The sequence below is a fragment of the Martes martes genome, assembly GCF_963455335.1.
Source record: "Martes martes genome assembly, chromosome: 4".
Taxonomy (NCBI): domain Eukaryota; kingdom Metazoa; phylum Chordata; class Mammalia; order Carnivora; family Mustelidae; genus Martes; species Martes martes.
The window spans coordinates 40,796,769-40,819,512 of record NC_137891.1 but is presented as its reverse complement, the minus strand read 5'-3'; positions in this window follow the sequence as shown (position 1 = coordinate 40,819,512).

Here is a 22,744-nt window from a genome sequence, read left to right as displayed (position 1 = left end):
TGCACAGCAAAGGAAATAGTTGGCAAAACCAAAAGATAGCTGACAGAATGGGAGAAGAGAATTGCAAATGTCTTATCAGATAAAGGGCTAGTATCCAAATCTATAAAGAACTTATCAAACTCAATTCCTAAAGAACAAAAAATCGTCAGGAAATGGGCTGAAGACATGAACAGACATTTCTCCAAAGAAGACATATAGATGGTTAACAGACAAATGAAGAAATGCTTAACCTCTTTCAACATCCAGGAAATACAAACCAAACCACAATGAGATACCATCTCACACCAGTCAGAATGGCTAAAATTGACCACTCTGGAAATGACAGATGTTGGTGAGGATGCGGTGAAATGGGAACCTCTTACACTCTAGGTGGGAATGCAAACTGGTGCAGCCACTCTGGAAAACAGTATGGAGGTTCCTCAAAAAGTTGAAAATAGAGCTACCCTATGACCCAGCAATTGTACTACTAGGTATTTATCCCAAAGATACAAATGTAGCGATCCGAAGGGGTATGTGCCCCCAGTGTTTACAGCAGCAGTTCCACAATAGCCAAGCTGTGGAGAGAGCCCTGATGTCCACTGACCGATGAATGAGTAAAGAAAATGTGGTATATATATATCTATATATAGATATAGATATATAGATATATATAAAATGGAATACTATTCAGCCTTCAAAAAAAGTTTGAGATCTTGCCATTTGCCAGGACTTGGATGGAACTAAAGGATTTTATGCTAAACAAAATAAGTTAATCAGAGAAAGTTATATGATTTCACTCATATGTGGAAGTTAAACAAAACAGGATCATAGGGGAAGGAAGGGAAAAATAAAATCAGATGAAATCAGAGAAGGAGGAAAACCATAAGAGACTCAACTATAGGGAACAAACTGGGGGTTGTGGAGTAACTGAGTGATGGATATTAAGGAGGGCACATGATGTGATAAACACTGGTTATTATATAAGACTGATTTGTCACTGAATTCTACCTCTGGAACTAATAATACACTATATGTTAATATACCTATGTTTTTTATTTAGATTAATATTTTTTTGTTAACTATGTTTACATAGACTGTGAATTTTGTATGTCTGCTGTTAGATTGCAGTCTCAAGGGTGGACAGGGGATGGGCTTGTTCAAGGCCTGCTGTCTCCCCAAAATGCCTGGTTAAATATTTGTCTTTGATAGTCACCATATTGTTGCCTAAGGAAGTCTAACACACTTGTTATTAAAGTTTTTCCTTCTGGTGAACATTCTTGGCTGATAGTGGCTTCATTTTCTTTAGGCCTGAGTTATTATCTTTGGTTCTTGGGCCTCCTTACTCCTCTTTGCATATCTGCTCGATCCTACAGGTAGGTCAAGAAAAGTGTGCTAGAAATGAGGTCAATGATTCTGCCTTACATGGTGGGGGAGGGGGGGAAATAAACTAAATAGAAACCTTTTAATTCTACCTTTTTTCTCACATTCCCCTTGCGGCATTGTAGCTCTTCTAGAGGGGTCCTAGCTGCCCTGCCCTCTGGAAACCCCATAAGAACATATATAGCTCGGCAGCATGTCCTGCTGGGGGCACCCTGCATAGTGCTTGGACTGCTGCCTGATAAGGCCAGAAAGGAGCCCTTTGTTTGTCTTCTGGTACCTGCATTGTTGCCTTGCCTGTATGTGAGTGACCAGCTAGGCTCTTCCGTATTAAGCCAGCTACTTGATATATTGAGCTCAGCCTTATACAGTGTTTCTTATTTTATTTATTTTTGATTTATTTATTTTAAGAGAGTGAGTGAGTGGGTGGGGTGGGGGGAGAGAGAGAATGAATGAGAATAAATCTTAAGCAGACTCCCTGTTGAGTGTGGAGCCTGATGTGGGACTTAATTCTAGGACCCTGAGTTCTTGAGCCAGAACCAAGAGTCACTTAACTAACTGGGCCACCCAGGCATGCCAGGTTCCTTGTTAGATTAGTGGAACTATCACTAGTTGACACAGGAATTGAGTTCTTTATGCATAATTGGTTGTATGTTCTTTAGGCACAGTGATAAAGACATTACTTTGATTTTATGTTGATTATTATGTCAACCAGTCATCTTTTTTGGTTAAAGCATGTAACCATATTTATGATTACTTAATATTTTATACTTAGAGATGCTAAAATAGTTCAAACTTAGCAAAGTGAGGAACTCTTCTGCAGTATCTCCTTGTTTGGAGGTATTTCTCCAGGAAGCTATTAAAATACTTTCTCAGTGAATCCTTTCTTCTTTCAATGAGAGAGAGAGTTGATCTTTTTTACTGGGTTTTATTCTCCAGATGAACTTGTTTCAATCGTGGTCTTTCCTCTTCTTTGCAAAGTACTAACTGAGCTTGCCACATGGTTCACCCATACTGAGCGTACTTTATTTACTAATATGTATATTTCTGAGAAATCATAACAGCTTCCTGACTCTCTGTGAGAGAAATGAATGGGCAGCCACTCTTTGGCTATCTTCTTACTGGTCTCTTTCCATTCTTGTCTAGTAGAAATGGTTGACAGGTTTTCAACTAAAAAAGAAAAGTCTGTGCCTAATGTTCCTTGAAATGTGGGCTATTCTAGATTATAAGAACTTGAGGTTGAAGGTTGAAGATAATTATCTGTTAAGGCTTCTTATGCAGCAACTAGCATTAGTAGCTATAAAGCTATAGATGCTTGATGAATGCCTTGGAAAAGGACACATAATGAGATTAGAATATTCAGCAAAGAAATAAGTGAAACCAAGATTTATTGGATACTGATGATTACTCTTGCATGTGTGTGTTTGTGTTTTCACTTTAGCTATGTACGTTGGGTTCATAAATCATTAAGAATATTTTCTCTAAATGCAAATGAGTCCAACTAGGTTTGGTCCTACCCAGGCCCAGCCAGGTAGAGCTGCTCCTGGGGGTAGCCTTTTGTAAAGAATCATAAGTTGAGTTTTGGGTGTTATCACGAATATGCCCAGGCAAAGAGGAGCAGGAAAATATGCAACAGGAATGAGGGCCAGTGGCAGAGCCAGGAGCAACAAGATGTTTCATATCAAAGTATTTTGACAAGAACACTGTCTGAGCAGGGCAGGTGGAGAACACAGAGGAAGGATGAGATACAAGACAGGTATGGTTGGCAATTTAGGAAACAGTCCTAAAAATAGGTCTTATATGAGACACACCTTATTTTATACAGAGTTTAGAGTGTGCTGCCAGGGTGGGGATGACAAGGGCGTGAAAGTCATAGCCAAGATGGCCTGGTTCCTACAAGCCTTTGTTTTTGTGCATGCAATAGTGGAATTGCCTTCAAGCTACCCCAACCGTAACTTTCAATCAAGAGCATCAGTTTTGTTTTTCCTCCTGGCAAAGGGCTAGAAGTGCTGTTCCTTCTGATTAGACCATCATAAAGATAAGTTGTAGTTCATTCATTTCAGTAAAGATAGTTCAGAACTGATTGGTAGGAGTTTTCAGAATTGGGTCAAGATGGCTTGGGGCTACTTTGCAGCAATCATAAAATATTCCTCAGAGTGTGGCCAGTGTTACTTTTTATTTTATTTTTACCTATAGTGAGTCTGAAATAGTCATGTTAAAAAGGCAAAGTTAGATTCCATCCCAGCCAGACTCATCAAATTAGAAAACTGGGAGCCTGGGGATTAGCATTTCAACATTTTAATCTGCCACCCTGTCTCCCAACCCCATGACTGAGTTGCATGCTAAAGTTTGAGAAACTGTAGGCAGATAGATCAGAAAACCTTATAGACTTTCAAGCCTTTCATGTTAACTGAGTTCTGATTTCCAAGGAAGAATCCAGTAGTGGGGCCAATGAATCTTCAATGTCTTGTGAAAATTAAAACATACTGAGTGTTTCTTCCAGTTCACATAGTACCTATACTTGTAGTTCTAGCTTAACTTTACCTTTTAGATGAAGGCCTTTCAAGTCCTACCTTGGCTATGGAATGCCCTTACCGTCATTTGTATTCACAACACATATTTGTATAGTGTTCTTGACAACTCTTCTTACTGTCTTGTGATAGCTCTAAGCTAAATCTTACATAGCTGTTGAACTTTGAAAATTGCACTGTAATTTACATATAGTATGTAAATATTTACATACTAAATTTCCAGTCAATTGAATTTTAATTTTTACATGTCTATATAACCATGTAATGACCACTCAGATCATTTTTAACACTCCAGAAAATTCCCTGTGCCCACTGGTATTCTCTCTCTCAAAGTAGCCACTATTTAGATTTTTAAAAAGATTTTTATTTATTTATTTATTTGAGGGCATGTGAGAGGGCCAGGAAGAAGCAGACTCTCTGCTGAGTGAGGAGCTGGATGTGGGGCTTGATCTCTGAACCCTGAGATCATGACCTGAGCCTAAGACAGATGCTCAACTGACTGAGCCACCCAGGTGCCCTGCTACTGTTTAGATTTTTATCACCATGCATTCACTTGGGCTATTTTTTTTTTTTTAATTGGTTAGAGAGAGAGAGAGAGAGAGCGCGCACAGGCAGACAGAGTGGCAGGCAGAGGCAGAGGGAGAAGCAGGCTCCCCGCCGAGCAGAGAGCCGGATGTGGGACTCGATCCCAGGATGCTGGAATCATGACCTGAGCTGAAGGCAGTTGCTTAACCAACTGAGCCACCCAGGCGTCCCTCACTTGGGCTATTTTTAAACATATATAAAATCCTATAGTGTATACTCTTTTGTGTATAGCTTCTTCCACTTAACATTATATCTGATATTTCTCCATATTGTTGAAAGTATTAGATTTTTTGGGTCATATTTTATTATACAAATATACCATAATGTGCTTATTCTACTCTTGAAATGAATATTTTGGTTTCCAGTATTGGGCTACTGTGACAAAGCTGCTAATGACGTTCTTATTCAGGTCTTTTGTGTTCAAACCCACTCATTTTTTTGGAGCTATACTCAGGAGTCCTAGGTCCTAGGCATACATGTGTTTGGGTTTAGTAGGAACTTCTAAACTGTAAAATGCGTGGTGGGTTGTACCTGCTTGCATTCTTACCAGCTGTGTAGGAGAGTTCCACTCCATGTAGTTTTCACTGCTTGTCTCCCTGACATGACTTTGGACAGGACAGTAGGCAACCAGGCACATATAGTTTGTGTTAGCCATGGGGCCTGCTTCGAGCCTGGGGGTGGTAGGGGTGTGATAAACCTCAAAGGACTGAACAATCACGCTTACACTGATCAGATCTCTGTCCTGCAAAAAGGCTGCAAAAGAAAATGCAAGGAAAATTAAGATCATTCAGATCCCGGGAGAGGGAACAGTAGGACTCAAAACTTCCGTGCACTGTTTGACAATCTTATCCCAGTTCTTATCATTTAACAGCAGGATATTACCCACGGTGAGCCAAACAACTATCTGTAAATCATGGAGCCAGAAGTCCATTTATTTATTTATTTATTTAGGATAAAAAAAAATTAATTTATTTATTTTAATAAACATATAATGTATTTTTATCCCCAGGGGTACAGGTCTGTGAATCGCCAGGTTTACACATTTCACAGCACTCATCATAGCACATACCCTCCCCAATGTCCATATCCCCACCACCCTCTCCCGTCCCCCCACCCCCCAGCAACCCTCAGGCTGTTTTTTGAGATTGAGTCTTTTATGATTTGTCTCCCTCCCAATCCCATCTTTTCATTTTTTCTTTTCCTACCTCCCCCCAACCCCCCACATTGCATCTCCACTTCCTCATATCAAAGAGATCATATGATAGTTGTCTTTCTCTGATTGACTTATTTCACTAAGCATAATACCCTCTAGTTCCATCCACGTCGTCGCAAATGGCAAGATTTCATTTCTTTTGATGGCTGTATAGTATTCCATTGTGTATATATACCATGTCTTCTTTATCCATTCATCTGTTGATGGACATTTAGGTTCTTTCCATAGTTTGGCTATTGTGGACATTGCTGCTATAAACATTCGGGTGCACATGCCCCTTCGGAGCACCACGTTTGTATCTTTAGGATATATACCCAGTAGTGCAATTGCTGGGTCATAGGGTAGCTCTATTTTCAGTTTTTTGAGGAACCTCCACACTGTTTTCCAGAGTGGTTGCACCAGCTTGCATTCCCACCAGCAGTGTAGGAGGGTTCCCCTTTCTCTGCATCCTCACCAGCATCTGTCATTTCTTGACTTGTTAATTTTAGCCATTCTGACTGGTGTGAGGTGATATCTCATTGTGGTTTTGATTTGTATTTTCCTGATGCCGAGTGATGTGGAGCATTTTTTCATGTGTCTGTTGGCCATCTGGATGTCTTCTTTGCAGAAATGTCTGTTCACGTCCTCTGCCCATTTCTTGATTGGATTATTTGTTCTTTGGGTGTTGAGTTTGCTAAGCTCTTTATAGATTTTGGATACTAGCCCTTTATCTGATATGTCGTTTGCAAATATCTTCTCCCATTCTGTCAGTTGTCTTTTGGTTTTGTTAACTGTTTCCTTTGCTGTGCAAAAGCTTTTGATCTTGATGAAATCCCAATAGTTCAGTTTTGCCCTTGCTTCTGTTGCCTTTGGCGATGTTCCTAGGAAGAAGTTGCTGTGGTTGAGGTCAAAGAGGTTGCTGCCTGCGTTCTCCTCAAGGATTTTGATGGATTCCTTTCTCACATTGAGGTCCTTCATCCATTTTGAGTCTATTTTCGTGTGTGGTGTAAGGAAATAGTCCAATTTCATTTTTCTGCATGTGGCTGTCCAATTTTCCAAGCACCATTTGTTGAAGAGGCTGTCTTTTTTCCATTGGACATTCCTTCCTGCTTTGTCGAAGATTAGTTGACCATAGAGTTGAGGGTCTATTTCTGGGCTCTCTATTCTGTTCCATTGATCTGTGTGTCTGTTTTTGTGCCAGTACCATACTGTCTTGATGATGACAGCTTTGTAATCGAGCTTGAAGTCTGGAATTGTGATGCCACCGACTTTGGCTTTCTTTTTCAATATTCCTTTGGCTATTCGAGGTCTTTTCTGGTTCCATATAAATTTTAGGATTATTTGTTCCATTTCTTTGAAAAAAATGGATGGGATTTTGATAGGGATTGCATTAAATGTATATAGATTGCTTTAGGTTGCATAGACATTTTCACAATATTTGTTCTTCCAATCCATGAGCATGGAACATTTTTCCATTTCTTTGTGTCTTCGTCAATTTCTTTCATGAGTACCTTATAGTTTTCTGAGTATAGATTCTTTGCCTCTTTGGTTAGATTTATTCCTAGGTATCTTATGGTTTTGGGTGCGATTGTAAATGGGACTGACTCCTCAATTTCTCTTTCTTCTGTCTTGTTGTTAGTGTAAAGAAATGCGACTGATTTCTGTGCATTGACTTTATATCCTGACACTTTACTGAATTCCTGTATAAGTTCTAGCAGTTTTGGAGTGGAGCCTTTTGGGTTTTCCACATATAGTATCATATCATCTGCAAAGAATGATAGTTTGACTTCTTCTTTGCCAATTTGGATGCCTTTAACTTCTTTTTGTTGTCTGATTTCTGAGGCTAGGACTTCTAGTACTATGTTGAACAGCAGTGGTGATAACGGACATCCTTGCTGTGTTCCTGACCTTAGCGGAAAAGCTTTCAGTTTTTCTCCATTGAGAATGATATTTGCGGTGGGTTTTTCATAGATGGCTTTGATAATATTGAGGTATGTGCCCTCTATCCCTACACTTTGAAGAATTTTAATCAGGAAGGGATACTGCACTTTGTCAAATGCTTTTTCAGCATCTATTGAGAGTATCATATGGTTCTTATTCTTTCTTTTATTAATGTATTGTATCACGTTGATGGATTTGTGGATGTTGAACCAACCTTGCAGCCCTGGAATAAATCCCACTTGGTCGTGGTGAATAATCCTTTTAATGTACTGTTGGATCCTACTGGCCAGTATTTTGGTGAGAATTTTCGCATCTGTGTTCATCAAGGATATTGGTCTGTAATTCTCTTTTTTGGTGGGATCCTTGTCTGGTTTTGGGATCAAGGTGATGCTGGCCTCATAGAATGAGTTTGGAAGTTTTCCTTCCATTTCTATTTTTTGGAACAGTTTCAGGAGAATAGGAATTCATTCTTCTTTAAATGTTTGGTAGAATTCCCCTGGGAAGCCTTCGGGTCCTGGACTTTTGTTTGTTTGGAGATCTTTGATGACTGTTTCGATCTCCTTACTGGTTATGGGTCTGTTCAGGTTTTCTATTTCTTCCTGGTTCAGTTGTGGTAGTTTATATGACTCTAGAAATGTATCCATTTCTTCCAGATTGTCAAATTTGTTTGCATAGAGTTGCTCGTAGTATGTTCTTATAATTGTTCGTATTTCTTTGTTGTTGTTTGTGATCTCTCTTCTTTCATTCATTATTTTATTTATTTGGGTCCTTTCTCTTTTCTTTTTGATAAGTCTGGCCAAGGGTTTGTCAATGTTATTAATTCTTTCAAAGAACCAGCTCCTAGTTTCATTGATTTGTTCTATTGTTTTTTTAGTTTCTATTTCATTGATTTCTGCTCTGATCTTTATGATTTCTCTTCTCCTGCTGGGTTTAGGCTTTCTTTGTTGTTCTCTCTCCAACTCCTTTAGGTGTAGGGTTAGGTTGTGTATTTGAGACCTTTCTTGTTTCTTGAGAAAGGCTTGCACTGCTATATATTTTCCTCTCAGGACTGCCTTTGTTGTGTCCCACAGATTTTGAACCATTGTGTTTTCATTATCATTTGTTTCCATGATTTTTTTCAATTCTTCTTTAATTTCCTGGTTGACCCATTCATTTTTTGGAAGGATGCTGTTTAGTCTCCATGTATTTGTGTTCTTTCCAAATTTCCTCTTGTGATTGAGTTCTAGCTTCAGAGCATTGTGGTCTGTAAATATACAGGGAATGATCTCGATCTTTTGGTACTGATTGAGACCTGATTTATGACCCAGGATGTGGTCTGTTCTGGAGAATGTTCCATGTGCACTAGAGAAGAATGTATATTCTGTTGCTTTGGGATGGAATGTTCTGAATATATCTGTGATGTCCATCTGGTCCAGTGTGTCATTTAAGGCCTTTATTTCCTTGTTGATCTTTTGCTTAGATGATCTGTCCTTTTCAGTGAGGGGAGTGTTACAGTCCCCTGCTATTATTGTATTACTGTCGATGTATTTCTTTGATTTTGTTATTAATTGGTTTATATAATTGGCTGCTCCCATGTTAGGGGCATAGATATTTAAGATTGTTAGATCTTCTTGTTGGACAGACCCTTTGAGTATGATATAGTGTCCTTCCTCATCTCTTATTCTAGTCTTTGGCTTAAAATCTAATTGATCTGATATAAGGATTGCCACCCCAGCTTTCTTCTGATGTCCATTAGCATGGTACATTGTTTTCCACCCCCTCACTTTAAATCTGGAGGTGTCTTCGGGTCTAAAATGAGTTTCTTGTAGGCAGCATATGGATGGGTTTTGTTTTTTTATCCATTCTGATACCCTGTGTCTTTTGATTGGGGCATTTAGCCTATTAACATTCAGGGTAACTATTGAGAGATATGAATTTATTGCCATTGTATTGCTTGTCAGGTGACTGTTACTGTATATTGTCTCTGTTTCTTTCTGATCTACTACTTTTAGGGTCTCTCTTTGCTTAGAGGACTCCTTTCAATATTTCCTGTAGAGCTGGTTTGGTGTTTGCAAATTCTTTCAGCTTTTGTTTGTCCTGGAAGGTCTTTATCTCTCTTTCTATTTTCCATGATAGCCTAGCCGTATATAGTATTCTTGGCTGCATGTTTTTCTCGTTTAGTGCTCTGAATATATCATGCCAGTCCTTTCTGGCCTGCCAGGTCTCTGTGGATAGGTCCGCTGCCAATCTAATGTTTTTACCCTTGTATGTTACAGACTTCTTTTCCCGGGCTGCTTTCAGTATTTTCTCTTTGTCGCTAAGACTTGTAAATTTTACTGTCAGGTGACGAGGTGTGGACCTATTTTTATTGATTTTGAGGGGCGTTCTTAGCATCTCCTGGATTTTGATGTTTGTTCCCTTTGCCATATTAGGGAAATTCTCTCCAATAATTGTCTCCAATATACCTTCTGCTCCCCTCTCTCTTTCTTCTTCTTCTGGAATCCCAATTATTCTAATGTTATGTCATCTTATGGTGTCGCTTATCTCTCGAATTCTCTCCTCGTGGTCCAGTATTTGTTTGTCTCTCTTTTGCTCAGCTTCTTTATTCTCTGTCATTTGGTCTTCTATGTCACTAATTCTTTCTTCTGCCTCATTTATCCTAGCAGTGAGAGCTTCCATTTTTTTTTTAAAATTTATTTATTTATTTTTTTTTAATTTTTTTTTATTTTTTAAAGATTTTATTTATTATTTATTTGACAGAGATCACAAGTAGGCAGAGAGGCAGGCAGAGAGAGAGGAAGGGAAGCAGGCTCCCCGCTGAGCAGAGAGCCTGATACGGGGCTCGATCCCAGGACCCTGAGATCATGACCCCAGCCGAAGGCAGAGGCTTTAACCCACTGAGCCACCCAGGCGCCCCGAGAGCTTCCATTTTTGATTGCACCTCATTAATAGCTTTTTTGATTTCAACTTGGTTAGATTTTAGTTCTTTTATTTCTCCAGAAAGGGCTTTTATCTCTCCGGAGAGGGTTTCTCTAATATCTTCTATGCCTTTTTCGAGCCCGGCTAGAACCTTGAGAATTGTCATTCTGAACTCTAGATCTGTCATGTTACCAATGTCCGTATTGATTAGGTCTCCAGCCTTCGGTACAGCCTCTTGTTCTTTTTTTTGAGGTGAGTTTTTCCGCCTTTTCATTTTGTCCCGATAAGATTTGCTTTCTCCTGCTGTGGAATTCCACTGTTCTTGGTGACTGAAGTTGGTTTTGGACGGGTTTCTTGTTGATCTTCTGGGGGAGGGGCCTGTTGTAGTGATTCTCAAGTGTCTTTGCCGCAGGCGGAATTGCACCGCCCTTGCCAGGGGCCGGGCTAAGTAATCCGCTCGGGTTTGCTTTTGGGAGCTTTTGTTCCCTGAGCGCTTTCCGTAGAGTTCCAGAGGACGGGAATGAAGATGGCGGCCTCCCAATCTCTCCGCCCGGAGGAGCCGAGAGCTTGGGGTTCTGCTCCTCAGTGCGCTCTCAGAGCAAAGCGCCCAACCGACCCGCCTCCCTGGCCTGCAGTCGCGCCTTGAGGAAAGCAGTCAATTGCTGGAGCTGGAGAAAAGGGCCAGGTGGCTTCTGTCTCCGTGGCCTCCGCCCGCGCTCCGAGCCCACCCAGCCTGTGACCGGCACAAGGTAACCCCAGGCTGAGAGCTCACTCCTCGGCTTTGTCACTGTAGCCGGCTTCCCCGCTCTAATGCCTTCGAGCTCTGTGGCACTCAGACACCCCCGGTCCTTCTGTGACCCTGCGGGACCTGGGGTTATGCTGACCCTGCCTAGGCTTCCCCCTGGTTTAGCCTCTGGAGCAATATCCCTCCATAGCAGACTTTTAAAAGTCCTGATTTTGTGCTCCATTGCTCCGCCGCTTGCCGGGAGTCGGCCCCACCCCCCGCGGTCTGTCTTCCCGTAGCTTTGGATTCACTTCTCCGCAGGTCCTACCTTTCAGAAAGTGATCGATTTTCTGTTTCTAGAATTGTTGCTCTTCTCTTTGATTTCCTGCACCGCAGGCCGGTCCGCCACCCCGCGGGTTCTGGAAGCCGCAGCTGGGCTGGCCTCAGCCGGAGAGAGCTTGGCTCTTGTCATCTGGGAGGCTCCCCGCCGCTAGCGGCAGAAGGACGAGTCCAACGGGCAGCAGTGGAGCCTGGGCGGCAGGAGGAGGAGGAGGAGGAGGACTCAGGGTGCTCTGCTTTCCGTAGATCCACCCTCCTCCTGGCCGCTCTGCAGCAGCCGTCGTAGATCCCAGATTCCATTTAAATAATAGTCTTGTGCATACAGCAATCTTTTTTATTTCAGAATAATAAAATGGTTTTGTTATCTTAGGTGATCTAACAAATTTTCTAAGAAATGACTGTAGCTCTTTATTCTAAACTCTACCATAGGTTCAGGCAAGGGCCAAAAAATAACCTCTAGCTTAGTTAATAACTATGGATGTGACACGCCTAGCAAGACAGCAGCATGATGTAATACAAAGTACATGATTTGGGTTTAAAATTTCACCTTCAGTATACCCTTGCTATGTGACCCTGATCAAGTGTTTGTCTTTCTGAGATCCTCATCTTGGCAATGACCGTGTCTACTTCTCTTTGTGTCAAGAAGATGATGATGGAGAAATGCAAGTCTGGAGATGGCATAGAGATGACACCTTAAGAAATGTCAACCTCTCTTCCCTTCAATTTTTTCTATTAAAATTTTCAGCTTTATTGAGATATAATTGACATAACGTTGTGTAAGTTTAAGGTGTACACCATACTGATATGGTTATATACTGCAAATGTTTCCATCAGTAGCATTAACTAACCTGTATCACATAATCACCATTTCGCTTTTGTGGTGAGAACATTTAAGACCTACTCCTTTAGCAGCTTTGAAGTATATAACATAGTATTATTAACTATAATCATCATACTGTACATTGGATCCCCAGAATTTTTACATAGTTGGAAGTTTGTACTCTTTGGCCAACACTGCCCTTCCCTAGCCCCTGGTAGCTACTAACTCTATTCTGCTTCTTGGAATTCAGCTTTTTAAGATTCTACACATAAGTGATATCATACTATATCTGACTTATTTCACTCAGCACAATGCCCTCAAGTTCCATTCATGTCACAAATGGCAGGATTCCCTTCTTTATCATGGCTGAATAGAAGACAACTGTTTATGTATACCACACTTTCTTTATCCTTTCATACATTGACAGACAACCAGGTTATCTCATTCTTTGGCTGTTGTGAATAATAAAGGGTAGTACACAGATGTAGTTTCAGAAAATGGATATATGTGAGGTTATGATTTCTCAAGGTCATTTCAGAATTGTACAGTGATGAGGCTAATAGGATTGGATCTCTTCATCCCAAGTCCTCCCCCCCCCCCACTTTTTGTACTTAGTGAGTGAGCTTTCCAGTTCCTGTACTTATCTCATGCAACATTTACATTACAGATAAGTCACACTTATGCTTAAAAAAAGTAGGGAGAGGTACACCTGGGTGGCTCAGTGGGTTAATCCTCTGCCTTCAGCTCAGGTCATGATCTCAGGGTCCTGGGATTGAGCCCCACATCTGGGCTCTCTGCTCAGCAGGGAGCCTGCTTCCTCCTCTCTCTCTGTCTGCCTCTCTGCCTCCTTGTGATCTCTCTCTCTCTGTTAAATAAATAAATAAATAAAATCTTTAAAAAAAAAGTAGGAAGAGACTCTGCACTGTGTCCTGGTTATAATCCTGCTGTGTACTTATGAGTCTTCTAGGTGCCATAACATTTTTGTTGTTCAAGGGTAGAGGCACCTAATTGCCAGAGGGACTGACACTACTTTCTTCCCTTCTATTCTACCTCCTAATACCTGCTTGTTCTCTGGTTACCTTAAAATTTTATATATTTAACTGGGGGTGAAGAAGGGGGTGAGGAAGCATGGTGGGGGAGGTAGGGTGAGGGACAAGCAGACTCCCCCCTGAGCCGGAGCTCAATGCAGGACTTGGTTTCACAGCACAGCCTGAGCTCAGGACCTGAGCTGAAATCAAAAGTCTGATGTTGGATGCTTAATGAACTGAGCCACACAGGTGCCCTTCTGGTTACCTTAAATCACACACCTACTTCTTTGGAGACTGTCCTTATCTCCTCCTCATCTTCTGACTCTTACATGCCAGAATTTTAGCCCTACTTTCTGCTGGTAAGGCATTCCTTCTGATGTAAGGCATTCCCTCCACTTCTGGTTCTTTTCTTCATTGTCCCTTTTACTCCCTCCTGCCCCGTACCTGTTCATCTGGTGATCACCTGAAGGGATATGAGGTTTAAGAGAAGATTCCAGCTGAGTAGGAAAGAGGCTGCAGGAAGCTATATGGTAGGGCATGTCCTAGAGAGAGACACAGCTACCAGAGCAAATCCTACCAAACAGGGATGCCCTTCTTTCGTGCGAGTTTGCTGTAAAGGCAGAGCTAGTCAAAGATAAGGGTAATAACCATTTTGGGCATCAAAGCTTTGGGTTCTTTCAACAGCCTGATTTATTTGTATCCTGTTGAGCTGAGTGGGAACAAAGAAATTAATGTCTTGTTTCCTTGTGAGGGGTGAGTGCAATGTATGAACTAACCCTAATGTAGGGATGATGTAGTAGTTAGCGCATAGGCTCTGGGTTCACATCCTGTGCTTCGTACTCCCTAGCTTTGTCATCTTGGGCAACTTACAAACTCCCCTGTGCCTCCATTTCCTCATTTGTGTGATAGAGATGATAATAATGCTTACCTCTTGGGGGATATGTAAAGACTGACTTTTGTCTGTCCTATGGTAGGGATTTCTGTGTTGTAAATATGCAATTGTCATTTATGTAGTCTTTCCACATCCTTTGACCCTCTAGAGAAGCCTCATCTTATTGATTTTACAATCTAGGTTCAAGAATAATGGTGTTAGTTACACATTTGTTCTAGGTTTTGAAAGACAAGATTAAATTTGTAACACATTCAAATTCATTTAATGAGTTTTTTTTAAAGATTTTTTATTTATTTATTAGAGAGAGAGGGAGAGATCACAAGTAGGCAGAGAGTAGGCAGAGAGAGAGGGGGAAGCCTATTCCCTGATGCGGGGCTCAATCCCAGGACCCTGAGATCATGACTGAGCTGAAGGCAGAGGCTTAACCCAGGTGCCCCTTACTTAGCTTTTTATAAAGGAAGTCTACAACGCTGGTTTTCCCCAGATTTTCACTCTGTAGAGCCCTATTTCTGCAAGATGTTCTCCAAAAAAGGATTCTACATGAAAATGTAAATGGGTTGCTGCACACACTATGGCGTTGTTGGAGACCCACAACATGTCAGAATGTCAAAGGCTTATAGAAGTACTGTGAAGAAACTTAATTAAAAAAAAATTAGTCTTAATGTTTCCTAGAAAATGGAGCCTGAGCCAGAATTTGCATTGTAAGGATTTAGCAGAAGTGCAATCAGTCCAACAGAAGGAAAGCAAATGTTGGCTGGTGTTACCCAGCTGGTCATAGCCTCATAAGAGAGCACCCTATGATCACCAGGCAAGAGCTATATCTTCCAGATAGACTGCGTGGAACCACCACACTTTGGAATCATCTGGAGTCCTTTTCCATTTAAGTTTACCTATGAAGTGTTCATGCTGCTGGACTTAGGGGTTGTGTTACCTGGCCTCTTTGGGTGGTTGCTGGGTTAGGTAAATCTGCTCCACAACATGGCCTTGGACCATTGGTTAGATCTGGGCACCAGAGCTCCTGTGGACCCTCTGCAGAGGACCCAGTGATGGCTTTATTAAAGCCTTGTCCTCACTTCCAGGGAGGCTGAGACACTAGGAGATGAGGCCCTGGTGCCTGAGGGCTTGAGAAGGGTGGGAGGGCAAGCAAATATGGAAGGCATATAAAGTGGGTCCTGTATACCTGTCCTTTTACAAATGTGCCCTGTGTAAATCTCACTTTTTACTCCCCTTTTAAAGTTATGTTATTTCATGAAACTCTTGAGGCATAGGTCATGGAGCTGTGTTCAACAACCATTGATAATGTGGTAGAGCGTTAATAAGACAGAACTCCATAGCTTTTGAAGATGATTCTAGAACTAGGGATACTTACAATTTTAGAGCCCTGTGTGTCAGGAAAGATGGTCCATTTTAAATTTGGAAGAACAGTCACACTGAGTTAGAATCCTTGTTCATGTACCTAGTATTCCCAAGCAAATGGATGATCCCAGGTAATATACTTAGGAGCAGTTGTGTTTCCTCCTAATTTCCTAATTTTTTTCCTCCTAATTTCCTCCTTTGTTCTCCCACCCTCAGTTTGTTATTTATCTTCTGATTTTGCTTTTGAGTTTTTTTCAAAGTCTGTAGATATTTAAAAATTAAGGAGCTCTTAATATAACATATTTGAGACTATTTTAAACTTAGAGAAAAGTTGCAAAAATAGTACAAAGCATTCCCATATATCCTTCATCTAGAGACCCTACTCAAGATTTGCCAGTTGTCCTGGTAACATTCTCTATAGCAAAAGGATCTAGGTCTAAATCTTGTGTGCTTTTAGCGATCATCTCTCTAGTCTGCTTGAATCTGAATAGTACCTCAGTCTTCCTGTGACTTTTATGATATCCATATTTTTAAAGATTAGAAGCCAGTCATTTTGTAAAATATTATTCATTTTGGGTTTTTTCTAATGTTTCCCCAGGACTAGACCCAGGTTGTGTATTTTTGATTGAACATTACAGAAGCAACCATCTGTGTTCTTCATATTGTACATAGTGTATCCTATGACGTGGACTTGCCTAATTACTGGTGGTTATTAATTTTATCTCTTGGTGAAGATGGTGTCTGCCAGGTTTCTCCACTATAAATTTCCTTCCCCCACCCATTATCAATGCAATTAACAAGCATTTTGTGGACTGATACTTTAAGACTCTGTAAAACCCATTTCTCATTCTACTTTTACCCACTAGTTTGAGAATGTATTGATATTTCTTGCCTCGGTTATTACGGTTGTGGTTGCAGACTGTGATTTGTGGTTCCATAATTCTTTCTGTGTTTGTTGACATTCTGCCATAAGGGAGACCTTTCTTTTCCCTCCATCTATTTTTTAATTTATAAGAGAGAACTCCTGGATTCCAGTTTGTGCAGTGGGTCTTAATCCATTACTATCAATCTGATGCTCAGATTGTCCCAGACTTGACCCATAGGAGGCCTTTCAAACTGACTTCTGTGTCCTTTTGATATATCTCCTTCATGTTATGAGCAGCACCTCCTTACTTACAAGACAAATATTCTGGGTTATCCTGTTCTTTCCCTGCACCAGTCTGGGAATCAACCATTTCTCCAAAGAGCCCTAGTTTCTTTTAGTGGAGAGTGATAATTTTTTTGTAGTTTTATTAACACAAATACAATGTACACATAAGCTATTTTCTTTGCTGCGCAGCCTGGTATTGGGATTGGTGATTCTGATGGCCAGTCGGGCTGCACTTTCTAAATGGATTTGGGATTCTTGGAAGAAACACTGCTTATAATCTCTACACAGTAAGATTTGTTGCACATCAGCAGTACTTCAGTTTCCTTGTAGACTTCCTTGTGGACTTCTGGAGGCCACTGGGCAGCATGTGTTTTGTTTTCTTGTTGCTCCTATGTTGGGGGTCAAGATCTGACTTTTTAATATTCCGCATGCCGTATTGTCAGTGCTTCTGGGTTTCCATCAGTTGTGCTTAACTTTGACATATCCGTCCAGTGCTAGATGAATTTCTTGGCTCTTAATGATCCTGGGTTTCCCCAAAGGACTGTGGGTGGCCACCTCTGCAGGCAGGGCCAAGGAAAAGGAGTGGAGAGTGATATTTAAAAATCCATATCTGAATAGGTGTGCTCATTGTTACTGAGATGTAATGGTACCCAGTCCTTCTCTGAATATTGAACTAGGAAATATGTGTGTAAAAACATATATACACACAAATGTGTGCATTTACATTTATTTCTATCTTCCTCTATTTAAAATAATTCACACTGTTCCCTTCAATTCCAGTCACACACCATATAGTTCATTCTAGTTTTACCCCTTTCCAGATTTGTACCTTCCTCCTCCAGTAGTAAGAAATTAGACTTCAGGGGAGCCTGGGTGGCTCAGTCGTTTAGCGTCTGCCTTCAGCTTAGGTTGTGGTCCCAGAGTCCTGGGATAGAGCCCCACATTGGGCTCCCTGCTCAGCGGGAAGCCTGCTTCTCCCTCTCCTACCCCCCCACTTGTGTTCCCTCTCTCACTGTGTCTCTGTCAAATAAGTAAATAAAATCTAAAAAAAAAAAAAAGAAATTGGACTTCATTATCATTAATACATTTGTTTACTCAATCTCTCTGAATGTTGGTGATCTGGCCACTGTAGGGCCACCAGTTGCTTGCACATCTCTCATCAGACCCCAACCTCCACCCTGTTCAGAACCCCTCCCCACAGAAGGAAGGTTTGGTGGTTATCTTTTTTTTAAAATTTTTAAATTATTTTATTTTTTGGTTTGGTGGTAATCTTAAAACCTAATTATAACTTAGGTTTCTTAGTAACTTCTTCTGGCTTGGTCATTCGTAAATATTTCCACATACTTTGGGACTTAATTTATATTTCCCATTTCTACCACTTTCTTGGTGTAATGAATTCCACAAGTCTAACCTTGGCTTCATGAAATAGTACTTCCTCATATTTCCTAAATTTTAAAATGCATTTTAAAAGGTGATCTTAAATTCTTAAATTTCAGTATTTGGTGAACACATTTCCAGTAGTTCAATTTCAGCCCCAAACTCAACAACCACAGAGTTTGTTCACCTCTTACCCATATGGTTTGTGGTTATATACATTCTGGTCATGACCTCTTTGAATGTATAGCCATCAAATATTTATGAATAATATTGTTTTTTGTCCCTTTCTTCATTGCTTTTCAAAAAATTTCCTAGTTTCATTATATGATTTTGGGTGTCTGATTATCATTTTATATGATGTTCCAGCTGTTTTGCATAGCTTTACATTGGGGCAGAATCAGTTTTTCTGTTTTCATGTTTTTCTTGTTGAGGGGAGCCTAGAATGCAGTGGCCTGAACCTCAGGAGGGATAATTGTCCCAAGTCACAAGTAAGAGGTAAATCAGAGGATAAATAGCATTCTTGACTTAGGGATAAGGGAGGACAGTAGGACATAGGTGAGAAATAGGTGAGAAAAGGAGGCCTCTGAACATTTGCTATAAATGGGGCTGTGGGACCTGACACGATTTTGAGGCTCTCTGGCTTCTTGGTTTAAAGACAAAAGTTAAGGCAGATGATAGCAGAACATGGAACTAATGTTTTGTGGGAATAAAGTACAGTAAAAGTGAGGTCCTTTTCCTGGATCAAAGTCTGTTCTCCAGAACCTTTCATTCTATATGCATATTTAAATAATATCAAATAACACATTTGAAACACATAAGCTATTCTTTTGGTTAGTCACAGAAACCAGCTTTTTATAACGCTAGATTTTGACTTTTTTTTCTTGTTTCATTGGGCTGGCTCTTTTTTTTTTTTTTTAAATTTCTTTTCAGTGTACCAGAATTCATTGTTTATGTACCAGACCCAGTGTTCCATGCAATACATGCCCTCCAGTACAATACTCACCACCAGGATCACCCAACCTCCCACCACCCTGCCCCTTCAAAACCTTCAGATTATTTTTCAGAGTTCATAGTGCCTCATGGCTTGTCTGGATCTTTACCCGGACTGTGTGGCAACCGCAGTTCTGGATACAGGTCCTTCTCCAGGACAGGCCTCATCAGCCAGCAGCTGTGATGCCAACACTTGGCAGGACTTAGAATTAAATTCTCCTCCAAGACTTTGCAATTGGTGGCTCAGTTAACACTGGGGAACAGTGTGGTATACCAGGAGGGGTTTGGACTTTGGGTTCAGAGTCCAGCCTCAAGTTTCTATTCTGTCATTTACTAGTTGTGGGTCTGTAGAAGTTACTTAAATTAGAACTCCTTTCCTTACCTGTGAAATGGAGATAATATATACCTTATATGATTTATTTGCGGAACCTGTGTATAAAGTGTACCCTAAGTGTCTGACCCATAGATGCTCAGGAAGTGGTAGCTACCATTACAATTCCGACTACTGTAGGCCTCCATATTCCTTCTTGAGTTGCCCTATTATGAAACATTCCTGGGATATTCTCGGAATGACCACCAGATGCTTATAACTCTGAGGAATAGCAATTTCTTTTTTTTCCATTCCATGGGACTGGAAGTTTTGCACATAGCATTTACTTATTCCCTATTCCACTGTCCCTTGGTATGGTGGAGGACAGGCAGCCGACAGGTTTTGGGTGAGAATCCATTTCCACTAATTTTGCACACTTGTGTGATATTTGGAGCATTGCTTGTCTATTTTCTACTAGAAAGCAAGGTAGGGGACATGCTGGCTCTTTCTGTAGCAGTGATCCTATCTCTTGACTCCTTAATGAGGGTTAAGGGGTGACTATAGTGATGAGGGCTGTGCTGATTGTACTGATTTCATGAACTGCAGAAGCATTCTAGTGCTTACACCCTAGCGTTGTGGGGGAAAGAGGCTGTTGTAGAAGTGGTAGGAGCTTCTTGATTCTACACCTTCTTCATTACAACAGAAGCAGCAGCTCCCTTTGTGGGCAAATTTGGCAGTGTTGTTCTAGATGTCACTCTTGGAGTCAGCCTTGAGCCCACTCATCCAGCATTCTAATGATATTCCAAGGAGAACTTGCCTGTATTGAATCTCTTTTCCCTGAAGATAGCTAGAATGGCTTTGTTTCCTTTCAGTTGAACACTGCCAGAAAGAATTTCTACTCTCTAATTTTGGGAATGTGCCTGTGACTGCAGGCCCTGGTCTGGTACCTTGTCTATCTTTTCTGAGACTTGCTTTCTGGGACTGGAGCTTCAATTCAAGCCTCTTCTGCAGCCATGAATAGATAGTTTGATTGGCCTATCTACTGGCCTGCTGGAGTTATCTAGCTTTTATTACTGCTTAAATTCCCCCACTGGGCCCCACCTGTCTGAATGGACTGCCCAGTGCATATTGTTGCTGGGAGTATCCTGATCTTGGTATAGCTTTTGAACTCCATGCCTGAATGCCCTAGTGCCTCCCTTAATAGCTCCTCAGTTCTCCCAGCCCTTTACTCTGGTCTTGAGCTGAACTCTTGTGCACTGTTCTCTGTGACCATAAATGGTCCACAGCACTCTATACCATGGGCCTGATCACACATCTCCATTGGGCTAGCTCCATGACACTTGCCCTCTACCCAGAAGAGTTTAGAGTCAGTCACCAATATGCTATCACTAGGTTCTCCTTTGAGATCACATACAGAAATAGCAAATTTTACAGATTAAACTCTGCAGAAATAGCAAAAGCTCTGTTTAGATGTTTCCGACTAGAGAAGATTTAAACTTCCTCTGAGGTAGTTCTCTATTGTGAAGAAGTTGAAGGATGATATTGTTTTTAAAAATGCTTCTGCTATAGTCATCATATATTTTTACCTATACCAGCATTGATAAAAGAGGACTTTTTCCCATCTTCAAGAGGATAGGAATAGTTTTTATATGGGTTGAATTATAATACTGTTTGTCAGCATAGTATGTAGGTTAAATAGTGAGACACTAATTTTCTTAAAATTAATGAGTATTTTATAACAGATAAGTAAATAGAAGTTTCTGTGTTAAGTTATATAAAACTTATAACTAGAATTCATAGAATTTTTAGTAAGTACTCCACTATACAATAAGATATAAAAATAAATTAAATTTGACATAAGACCTTTGCCCCCCAGCTAAAATTTTGTATCTGAGAGACTGAATATACACATGGATAATGGTCAGACTATATATACAAATAGAACTTTGACCCAGGCACCTGCCTAGGAAACCAACCCCCCCACTACATTTTTAAAATAAGCAACCCGGGAAGCCAACATGTTATCAATCAGATTTGGAGGAAGTCAGACAGCTATTTTTAGTAATAATCCAGGAAGTCAAACAATAACCTCTAACAGTTGGCCTCAAATGATCAGGACTTGATTAATAACTGACCATTTCCCTCATTTTTGCTACGACTCCAAACTTAGGACTGATGGGAGAAAGCGCAATGTGTCCTCTCATCAGTCACATAATTATTGCATTTCTAGTTACCCCACCTCTAGATTCTCCATGCCAACCACCTCTGGTCAGGGCATACCTAAAGCCTTCCCTCTTTTTCCATTATGAAATGTCCCCTTTCCTCTCCCTGTCTTTGAGTCTTTGACAGTGTAGGTATGGTGACTGACTTTCTTCATATAGCAAGGTCTGAAAAAAGAGCTTTTGCTTGTTCTCATTTGGTTGGTCTTGCTTTATTTCCACATATCCATAGTGTCTATAGGAAATCTTGCCTTGTAAAGATGTTTGTTTTTTCCCTGTTGCCAATGAGTATGCAGATATTAAAGTCCTGAGTCAATTTAAAGTTTCTCAATCTCTCAACTGTTCTGTTAATTTCAAATCCAAGGAGATAGATTTCTCTTTAGTGCAGAATTTGAATATTTGGTTTATACTTTAAAATTCAACACACTCTATCCATAGTGAAATAGTTTTCTATAATTCTAGACTGCATTATAACTAAAAATTTAATGATCTCTGATATAAAATTGACTGAACTCATTTTGAATGTTAACTACAATATATCCATTGATTTAGTTTTATGTGCATGCTCACGTTTCTCTTGAGAAATGCAAATAATTATCCAGAAACTGCAGTGCTTCATTTTTCCTTAAGTGTTTCAGTCTTCCTTTGTTTGATTAAACAACCTCTTCTTGTTTATTAATATCCTCATCTTATTACAGTCTTTCTCATTTTATTCTTCCTCCCTTGCATTATGGTAAGTCTTTGTTTCTTGAAGTGTGACCCTCAGGCCTCCTGTATTCTCCAAAAAGCTTATCAAAATGCATATTCTTGGGCCTCATTTCAGATCTATTGAAGCAGACTTTGGAGTGGGTCCCAGGAATTTGCATCTCAAATGTGTTCCTCAGATGATTCCTATATATAGCATTCATTTTAATCTGTTTTCTATATATAACATTAATTTTAATCTGTCTTTCTATTTATGTTTATGTCTCTATGTATCTGTTTGACCATATACAGACTCAAATTTAGGAACCACGAGTCTATATGCCAGGAACTT